Source organism: Microtus ochrogaster (assembly GCF_000317375.1).
Source record: "Microtus ochrogaster isolate Prairie Vole_2 chromosome 14 unlocalized genomic scaffold, MicOch1.0 chr14_random_1, whole genome shotgun sequence".
Classification (NCBI taxonomy): Eukaryota; Metazoa; Chordata; class Mammalia; order Rodentia; family Cricetidae; genus Microtus; species Microtus ochrogaster.
The window spans coordinates 6,991,853-7,001,936 of NW_004949096.1; the positions used below are offsets into that span (position 1 = coordinate 6,991,853).

Genomic DNA, 10,084 nt, shown 5'->3' on the forward strand with positions numbered 1-10,084 from the left:
TCTCTCTCTCTCTCGCTCTCTCTATCTCTCTCTCGCTCTCTCTCTCTCTCTCGCTCTCTCTCTTACTTGCAGAGAAAGACGTAAGCTCCCAGCTACTGCTCCAAAGCATGTCTGCCTGTACACCGCACCGCCATGTTTCCTGTCATAATGGTCTTAAGATTCTAACCCTCTGAATTCATGAACCCCAAATTAAATGTTTTCTTTTATAAATTGCCTTGATCAGTGTTTTGTTATAGCAATAGAAAGGTAATAAGGACAGCCATGAAGGAGCTCAATGGGCTGCAGTCCTTTCCCTGAGACATAGTTTGCTGGTTGGTTTTTGTTAATTTGGCACAAACCTAGACAAATCTGGAAAAAGGAATCTTAACTGAGAAAATGCCTCCGTAAGACTGTCCCATAGGTAATTCTGTAGCGCATTTTTAATTAATGATTGATGTATAAAGGTCCCACGCACTGTGGGCAGTACAATTCTTGGGCAGGTGATCCTGGATGGCTTGAGAAAGCAGACTGAGCAAGCCATGAAGAGCAAGCTGAGAAGCAGCATTCCTCATGGTCTCTATTTGTGACTCCAGGTTCCAGCAAGCTGAGAAGCAGCATTCCTCATGGTCTCTATTTCTGACTCCAGGTTCCTGTCTTGAGTTCCTGCTCCGATCCTCTTCTTCAATGATGACAGCCTGGGACTGGGACACACAAGCTGACATGATCTCTCCTCCCCCAGGTTGCTTTGGTCTGGATGTTTTATCACAGCAATCGACATAACTAAAGCACACAGGAATGCCAAGTGTTCCCAGATCTGGACTTAACACCAGATGCTCAGCTTGCTATTTTGGTCTCAGCTTTCCCAACAAAAATTAAGTTATGTGAGCTAAGGGTGGTGGGGTATGCCTGTAATCCCAGCACTTGAGAAGCTGGAGCAGGGGGAATCACAAGTTCAAGACCAGCCTAGGCTACACAGCAAGACCCTGTCTTGAAAAGAAAATTAACAACAACAATGATGATGATGATGTAGGTGATTGTCTCCCATTTAAAAGATGGCAAAACCAAGGCCCAGAGAAGTTGAACTTGTTTGCTCAAGGCCATATGATAAATGTATAAAAGGTGCCCATGGCCGTAATCCTGCCCTTCTAATTATTTGGCACAAGTTCTTCCCTATACTCTGTGCATAACAATTCTCAAGAGGTAGGGTGTTTGTTTTTTTTCTCATTCATCATCCATGCAGCACAGGGAGACAACTGTTTTATAAATGCATCCCTAATACTTCTGAAATAGGGTTAATATCTGTACATAATCTAACAAATATATTCATATCAACATTCACAGTTCTCACACCGGGGCAGGCTTCCTAGTGTCTGCCATTGGCCATCTGAGCTATTTCCAATGCTTAGGTTTAAGACACAGCATTGTAACTTTCTCTCACTGGAACACAAAATGGAACGGGAAGAAGCAGATTAAGCTAATGAAAGAAAAATAACGTTTTGTGTCTTTCACAGGACTATGCATGATGAAATCAATTCAATAATATACTAATTACACAAATTAGAGAAATAGCTTTGGTATGGTAATAATAAAATTAGCAGTCTTTTCTAGTAAGCTTATATATTACAATTTCCACCAGAAAAATATTTATGCTAGTTTATTGTAAAGCATAGAGTACTCCTCCATCTCAGCAAGATAAAAAAAACATTTTCCAAGGGGGCTGGAGAGATGGCTCAGAGGTTAAGAGCACTGGTTGCTCTTCCAGAGGCCCTGAGTTCAATTCCCAGCAACTACATGGTGGCTCACAACCATCTCTAATGAGATCTGGTGCCCCCTTCTGGCATGCAGGTGAAACACTGTATACATAATAAATAAATTTAAAAAAAACAACAACAACTCTATCTCAAAATAAAAGGATAATGCTTTTTTTAAAAAAAGTTCTCCCAAACTGGCTTTCTGTGTAAAATTGAAGAGTGTCAGACACTGTAATTGGGAAAAACAGTGGGAACCTGACTGTCTTTCAGCAAACTGATTTCTGTTGACAGTGTGCCACAAGTGTGTGTTTGTGTCAGTGTTTTAAGTCTGTGCTTTCTAGCTCAGCTTTAAAGGGTGATTTCCCTGCGTGCCTCTGTAGGACAACTCTAAAGTACCCTCTAGTGGACGAGACGAAGAACACTTGGTGCAGAGCAGCCAGCTGCCAGCTGTTCCGTGTATCCACGTGCCTGAGGGTCAGCACAGCTGTGTCTAGGTTTGTATACACAAAGGATGCAGGAATGATACCGGCTTAGAGTCACTAAAATTCCCCTTTATCGCTCTCTCTTAAGACATAAGTTAAGAAAACAAGTAGTGCTCAATCACTTCAGCAGGCCGTAAAGCACCCCTTCCAAGACTGGTAAGGAAAGGCATTAGTGACCTTTCTCGCTCCTGTGGTAAAAGACGTGGCAAAAGAAACTTAAAGAAGGGTCTCTTTCAGCTCCCACCGTGGAGGAGATGTGCCCACTGAGCTGGAGGCAGCTGGTCACACTCATCTACACAGAGAGACGAATGCTCATGTGCAGCTAACTTTCTCCATCATACATGGGTGTGTGTTTTGCTTGCATAGGTGTTTGCACACTGCCTGCCTGCATCCTTGGACCACAATATTATCAGTTCTGTGCACTGGCCCTGGAAACACCTGCCTGGGGCATTACGTTAGAACAGGAAGCCTTTTGGGGGGCATTCTCAGTTTGAGCTCTCTCTTTTTTGAATGAATTTACATTTTCACAAGTTAGAGCCTGCAGTGTTGAGGTCTTACCTTCGGGATGTTCATCCTGTTGTCACAGTACAGAACAGGTTTTCTGTTAATGCTGCTACACTCTTTAATAATTACGGCTGCTTTTGACTCTGCCTTGCCTATAACTTTAAACTTGCTTACACTTTTTTTGTGCCAAACTGAACATTTTTCGTATGGCTATCTGTTCTTTCTCGCAGTAGGCCTGGAAGGAAGCGGTAAGCGATACCTGTGCTTACTATTGCTAAATGCTACCCTGTCTTGAGATGTCCTTCACCCAACAAGCTAGTCCACTTCTTTTTTAAGATCTTTGTTTTTATGTGCATTGGTATTTTACCTTCACGTATGTCTATGTGAGAGTGTCCACAGCTACAGACAGTTGTGAGCTGCCATGTGGGTGCTGGCAATTGAACCCCAGTCCCCTGGGACAACCTGAGGCATCTCTCCAGACCCCAGCTGATCTCAGTCGAGTTTTCAGAACACAGCTGGAGCACAGGCAGGTTCCTCACCGGCCGATCAATCACAGCAGGGGTCACTAGTCTAGCCTCTGAGAGAGTCCATGTTCGCGTGCGCAACCTCACAAGCCAAACCTTGATTTTCTGCATGTCTCTCAGCATTCTGGTCTTCCAACTCCCACCAGGATGGTTCATTCAGCTCTGTTTATGATATCTGAGAACTTTTTAAAAATCACAACGTTCCAAACTCCTCCACAGACAAGTCCCATTGGCCTATAAACCACATGGTCAGGTTTACCACAGCAATGGCTTCTGTCCCTCAAACCAGCTTTCTATTCTAGCTACTTCTGACGAGTTTAACACAAAGAAGGAAGGGGGTTTTGGGGTGCACAGGTGGGCCATCTCCCCTGTGCTTGAAGCTGAGCAGAGCATATAGGGATCTGGGGGCAGAGGTGGGGGCAGAGGGAGCTCAGGAGTCGTCCACGGGGGAAAGACTGGTCCATTCCCATACTCCCAAACATCCTGGCTGACAACTGTAATGAGAGATGACTATCAGGGTAAGTGCAGGCAACCCAGAAAGACTCTGAAGAAACAAACAGAAAGCAATAGATCCAAGAAGGTAGGGAGACACAGACTGCATAGCCAGCCATGGCAATAACTCAGAAGGGTCAGTGTATCATGGAGATTCTGGGTCACTCAAATACTGGATGCTGGAATTGGCTCTGGCCTATCTCTGAAAGTCGGTGTGCTGACCAGTCTTTTGTGAACTTGGCACAGGCTAGAGTCATCTGAAAAGATGGAGCTGTAATTGAGAAAACGTCTCCATAAGACTGGACTATCTGTAAGCCTGTAGAACACTTTCTTATTGGTAATCGATGAGAGAGGACTCAGCCCGTTGTGGGTGATGCCATACCTGAGCTAGTGGTCTTGGGTTCTGTAAGAAAGCAGGCTGAACAAGCCACAATGAGCAAGCTGGTACGCAGCCCCCCCCTCCGTGGCCTCTGCATCAGCTCCTGCCTCCAGGTTCCTGCCTGGTTTGAGTTCCTCCCTTGACTTCCATCAATGGATGGTGATTCTGGATATGTAAGCCAAATTAACCCTTTCCTCCCCAAGTTGCTTTTGGTCATGGTGTTTCATCAGAGCAACAGTAAACCTGACTAACACAGCTAACGCATTTAATAAATAAGACGGTGGTTAAAGCAATCCCAGTGACCCTGCTCCTTAGCAGTGACAAAGGACTCACGACAGAACGCAAGTGAAGCAGCACCTTCTCTTGGAAAACCACTAGTGGGGAGCTGGTGAGCTGGGGTCTGCTCCATGCCAGCACCTAAGGCTGCCATTTGGTGCAGCTGGGAAGAGAAATGGGGACCAGATTCCCATCCTGGAGCAGCCTGGCAGGCTTTCTGAGGCCACAACTCCAAGAAGGAATAAGATAAAAATGAGAATCTCTGTTGTGGGTCCGCTCCGTGGATATGGCCTGGGGGCGGGGGTGCAAGCCGCTGTCAGGGTCAACCACCGCATCTGCAGCGGATTTCACCGACCACAATGGTTCCTGTGGCGCAGAGAGCAGGAGCCCCGGTCCTCAGTTTGGCTACGGTCTAGAATGACCAGCTTCCTCCACGCTCCGCACCCTTCACTGATGTCAACCCAGCGAAACAGAACCAAGACAGCCTGCGCTTTGCTATCTTAGGATACCTGTTCGTGCGCTTGGATTCCAGGGTACTAAAAGATACACAGATGGGAACAGCCTACGGACAAGGAGAAACAGACTTCTGAACTTCCAGTTATAACCAGCAGGGGGAGCCTCGAACAACAGAGCCTGCGAGCCTACAGAAGATTGGATCCGATAAGAGGAATCCTTGCACGCAAAACCCACGGACACACTGTAACTACCTTTGATACATAGCCTTTGCTATGGGAAACAATAATATTTACACAATAATCTCATATTATGAAAAGGAAAAGTTACTCCCTGTTAGTGGAAGAACTAATGAGAAATAGAACTTTCCCTCCACCTTAAGATTGTGAAGATCGAGACTAGGAAACTCCTAAAGTAGCCTCCCTTGCTCTTTCTCACCTCTCCTGCCCTCTTACTCCTTAAGTTTCACTTCCTACTGTAGCTATAACCATAGCAACCCAGCTGGGGAGATTCTGGAAACTCCTACACATTCTTTTAGATTCAGGTAAGACTTCACCCTAGCCATGAGGCCACCTCTCGCATCCTCCCTAGCCTCAGAGGAGGCCATCTCCCTGTGACTGCACTGAAATCACACACACATCGTACGGGGCCTCAGAAGTCCATAGAGGGAACTAATAGGATGGCTCAGCAGGTAAAAGAACCAGCTATCAAGCTTGATGACCGGAGTTCGATTCCCAGGACCCACATGGTGGAAGGAGAGATTTGACTCCTGCAAGAAATTGTTGTCTGGCTGCCATTAGTGTGCATGCACACATGTACATAATACATGTAATAAACTTTTTTTTTAAAAAAAAAAAACCTCTACTTTCTTGACTTACATTTGCAACCCTGGTGCATGCACGCTGATGTGGGGTCACATAGACATTGACCAGGGCTTTTCCCACTCAGGAGTGTTGGACACTGAAGGAAGGTGGGAAGGTGACTGCCCTGTGTTGGAGTGGAAGGGCTGGGGGCAGACTATCCCAGGGACTGAGCTGAGTCAGAGAGGTCTAAGATATAGAAGCAACACCGTCAGGAAGGAGATGGAATTTATGCTCTCAGGCAGGAGAGCTGTGCCTGGCATACAGGAAAGCAAGGGAGGCAGGCAAGGGAGAGAAAGGAGGATGATGGGAACTCTCCAGGAAGGACAGGAGATGGAATAAAGGGTAGGAGATGGACCTCGAAACTGGACAAGACCAATGTTCAAGACAAACTTGTGTGCTGTGAAATAATCTTTTTGTACTCTGTGAAGATGTGTCATTCAGATTGGCTCAATAAAAAACTAAACAGTCACTAGCCAGGCAGGGTTTCCAGGCACAGGGGATACTGGGACGAAGAAGGGAGGAGTCAACAGCCAGACCACGTGACAGCATGTAAATTAACAGAATTGGGTTCATTTAAGTTATAAGAGCTAGTCAGAAACAAGCCTAAGCTATTGGCTAAGCTTTCATAATTTACAATAAGTCTCCATGTCATGATTTGGGAGCTGCCTGACAAGACAGAGAAAGACTTGTTATATTTGTGAGAGAAGGCAGGAATCCTGTTTCATTGTTAAATGATATCTGTAACAGGGCCCTAGACCTTAGTAGGCCCATGGACCTTAGCACAACAGACTCCATGATGAGAGTGCCATTCAGGCTGTAAAACTCAGCACCACAGCACCACCTGCCAAAACTAAAACAAAGACCTAATCCATCAGAGTCCATATAATTCTGGGAAAGCCTCAAGCTTTTTAGCTTCTGTAGTTCCGCTTCTGGTTAATTGTTCTTGTTAACTGAAATATGTCAACCTAGAACATGGTTTTGTGCTTAAAAGCTCATCCTGAGACAGGCTCAGGGTTACACTGAGATCCTGAACACCCAGTGCAGTTGTTAGCCAGCTAATAAAGACATTCTGTTGCTTTAATCCCATGACCTAGACGTCTTCTCTGTCTTCTCCGCTGGAAACCCCACAACAGTGTCGCCTGTACCCTCTTGCGGTTCTCTACAACAAAGCCAAGGAAGGATGGTTGTCTTTTGCATTGGGTCAGGGAGGTTAGAGGAGAAGGGACCTGGTATAAACAGCTTGCAATCACACTTCCAGCCTTTGAACTGTGTGGTTACAGACATCAGTCCAGTTTAAAGCAATATAGAGTGACACCCAAAGCCTACCTGGGCTCAGATCTCAGCTCTTCCTCTTATAGTGTTACGAATCGTTTTGTTTGTTTGTTTGTTTTCGTTTGTAGCCTTGACTGGCCTAGAACTTGCTATGTACAATCAGGCTAGCCTTAAACTCAGAGAGATCTGCCTGCCTCTGCCTCTGAATGCTGGGATTAAATGCCACCATGCTTTTATTGCCTACATCCAATAAAGAATCAAAGGATTAATAAGAAAATTGAAGATAATGTATGTGAAGTAATCCTGATGCAGGAAGCTCCTAATTCTTCTTTGCTCTTTCTTTGATGATAGCCAGAGATGTGTTATTCATATGCTTTCTTCCTGGCCCATTTAAACACCACCACGCCTTATCATGTTTTTATTTTATTTACTTGTTTATTTTTGATTTTTTGAGACAGGGTTTCTCTGTATAGCCCTGGTTGTCTTGGAACTCACTCTGTAGATTAGGCTGGACTTGAACTTGGAGATCTGTCTGCCTCTGCATCCCTAGTGCTGTGATTATAGGCATGCACCACCACTGTCCAGCTTTATCATGTTTTTAAAATGGGGAGGGGAAGAGAGTGTGGAGGAGACTGCATCATTCCATATTAGTGTAAAGTTCCTTTTCAGAGTCAGTCGATCACACAGTTCCTTGCTAGCTTTTGAGCTGCAATCTCCCCGCTCGCATCTGCTACCTGGTGATACAGTCTGTGCTGTTATATTCCCTCCTGCTTCACCTTTGAGTGAGCAGGCAGTCATCACCGGAGCGGGGGTGTTTGTTTAGCCTAGTTATTCCACCTACAATTTATCCTTCTGTATACTCTTTGTTCCTCCACGGGAAATTGGGCTTTCTTTCAGTACAGAGATGATACTGATGCTCTCCTCCTTCAGCGGGCCTTGTGAGCTTTCTTGAGATACCAATAGGTGGTGGAAATTATCCACAAACTGCTTCCCTCAGGAGCTCAGCCTTCTTAGTGGGAGACATAATTGGAAGGCTGAAGCAGCGGGCTAGAAATCTGGACAGTTTCAGTTCCAAGCTTAGTCATAAAACTAGCCCAAGGGGCTGGAGAGATGGCTCAGCGGTTAAGAGCACCAGCTGCTCTTCCAGAGGTTCTGAGTTCAATTCCCAGCAACCACATGGTGGCTCACGACCATCTGTAATGAGATCTGGCACCCTCTGGCGTGTGGACATACATGGAGGTAGAATGTTGTATACATAATAAATAAATAAATCTTAAAAAAAAACTAGCCCAAATCAAAGGCTCCGGGGACAGACATGTGGACTGAAATTTGAAATATGAAACCTCGAGAATGGCATCCTTCCTTTGGAGGAGGACCAGCTTACCTGAGGACGAGAGTGTGCTATGTCATCCTCTGTTCTCCTCAGCTTATTCAAATACTTCACAGAACAGGGAATGTAACAAACAGGTGAGAGCTGTGTGAAAAACAAATCCGAGTCCGCACAAGGCGCTCTGTTTCCGCACAGACCAGGACCGTCCCATCAGGCTCAGCAGCTGCACTTAGGCCCCTCCCTTCCCCAGATGCACACTGGGCGGGCTCAGCACAGCCCAAGGGGCAGTGGGAGCTGCAGCAATTCTGTAGGATGTATGCTGAATATTGTATCATCAGGAGCCTGCATGACATCTAAGCAGAAGCAGGATGCTGCCCTGGGGCAGGACACACACAGACAAACACGCACAAGGGCAGTAGCTACTGCCACTGTCACAGAAGCAGTTGGGATCACTCCCACTGTGTCAGCTAAGGGCCAAAGGTATCAACAAAGAGCAATCAGCTTCCTGGAAAGTGTGTCAGCTTCTTTATAATAAAAATGAGATGCAAGCATGCCGAGAAACAAAGTACAGCAACATTCCTGAACCAGTGTTCAAGACACACCAAAAGGAAGATTGGAACTCTGCAGTCAGATGACCACTGAGATTCTGGGGATACCCCACTCTTTGGGGGTGCAAATACATCATTGAAGTCACCTACACAATGGAATGGTCAGCATATCCCAATGAGTTCAAGTCTGCACATGTATTATGCAAATGAACATGAGTTCTAGCTAGATTTTGCCACTAGTAGACACGTGACCTTAGGTACATCACTCAACCTCTTTGAACCTCAGGTTGTTGTTTATAAACTAGCAATAGCAGTATTAGAAAGCAGGCAGTTTACAAACAAGGTGGAATTATAATCCTAAACACCAGATACCTGGAGAAAGGCAACCACAGCTAAAGAGTTTGAAGGTCTTTGCTCTGTTTATGAGAAAATAGTGTTGCTTCTTAACACTGAATTTTGCTAAGATACCTACACCTTTCTGAAGTAGCCAATACAAGGATGAAGATAGAACACATAGATCTTTAAGATGGATTTAGTGATCTGTGTTTATAATCCCAAATCCCAGCAGTCAGGGACCTGATGCAGAAAGATCTTGAGTTTGCGGCCATTTTTGACTCATTTGGAGTTTCAGGAAAGCATGGGCAATATAGTAAGATTCTAGCACTAAACAAACAAACTTCTGGATAAGATAACAGAGTAATGGCTGTCTATTTAAAAGCCAGTAAAGGAGAGTCAGAACTAAAAAGAATGTAACATGAGGAACCTGCTTGTTGGGGTTTCTGTCCTGCCCAGTACCCCCAAAGAAAATCACACAGAGAGTCTACATTAGGTCATAACTGATTGGCCCATTATCTCAGGCTACTTATTAGCTCTTATAACTTATATTTACCCATTGTTCTTATCTATGTCAGCCACATGGCTAGGTATCTTTCTCAGAGGGGTAGGTCACATCCTGCTTCTTCGGTGATCTGCGCAGAAGTGCCAAAAGAGCTTCCTTCTTCCCAGAATACTCCTGTTCTCATCACCCCACCTCTACTTCCTGCCTAGCCAATCAGCATTTATTTAAAACATGATTGACAGAACACAGACAATTATCCTGCACCAGAAGAAGGAGGAAGAGAAGGAGGAGGAGGAGCAGGAGAGAGAAGAAGAAGAAGAAGAAGAAGAAGAAGAAGAAGAAGAAGAAGAAGAAGAAGAAGAAGAAGAAGAAGAAGAAGAAGAAGAAGAAGAA

General features: G+C 45.2%; 1 protein-coding gene across 1 annotated transcript in view; it reads left to right on the plus strand.

Moving 5' to 3' along the window:
- The window catches only part of LOC101985370 (histone H2A.V-like), a 40,678-nt gene that overhangs the window by 24,077 nt on the left and 6,517 nt on the right, over positions 1–10,084 (plus strand). The window lies entirely within an intron of this gene.